Consider the following 935-nt stretch of genomic DNA (forward strand, 5'->3'; position numbering starts at 1 on the left):
CCTCTCTCTCGTCATCGTCAACCCATGTGATATTCTGTCCAGCCTTCTCTCCCCTGCAGGCCCGTTCATGTGACTCTCTGACTAATTTGAATTTTTTTAATAACCAGGTTGGAATTTGGAAATTTCAAAATTTTGGATTTGGAATTGCTGAAAGTTCCTGAAGAAGAACAGCACGACCAAGGGGCAGGTCCCCTTTTAGTATCACTAGCACATATGCCCGTGCGTTGCACCGGAGAAAAGTTGACCATCCAACCAAGTTAAAGACAATTATATTGCAATTATATGTTAAGCTATATCATACTCCCACTGTCACATTATATACCACCCATCTCATGTTCACCCACAATCTCGTGTACAAAACTTCCAAAGTATTGGGAGTTAATTTCTTCTTTTTGAGAAACGCGGAGTTAAATCCTTCTTACTCATCTGTAACAAAACAATGGTGTGTTTGTTTCTCTAGGGATAATTGGGACCCACTTTTCACTCTTTATCGATTGCTGGAGCGGTTTATTGATTTTCCGTATAACTTGCAAATGTATATAAATTGATGAAAGTTAGTGTAAAAAAATGAGAAGGCAATTATTTAATTTGATAAGTAAACAAACCCCCTAGTCGGCAAAAACTCTACGACCAAGTGATAGAAGATTAAATGCATCTAATTATAGCCGGTGACAACATGAAGAAGCAACTTCCAATTGAAGAAAAGAAAACCCATCGCATACATTGGCTGGTGCTCCGTAACGATCTGCCGGAGGGATTAAATCAGGCATTTTTTACGAACTACCCAAAAACAATGAAGCTACTCATTGCACCTGGCTTAATAATAATAGACGGAGGTAATATACACAAGTACGAGCTAGCTCAATTTACTCACTTAAGGTTTTATTTTCAACAAATGTTCCGAAATTTTAAAAATGTTTGCGGAAACTTCAAAT

The sequence above is a fragment of the Triticum dicoccoides genome, chromosome 2B, assembly GCF_002162155.2.
Source record: "Triticum dicoccoides isolate Atlit2015 ecotype Zavitan chromosome 2B, WEW_v2.0, whole genome shotgun sequence".
Lineage (NCBI taxonomy): Eukaryota > Viridiplantae > Streptophyta > Magnoliopsida > Poales > Poaceae > Triticum > Triticum dicoccoides.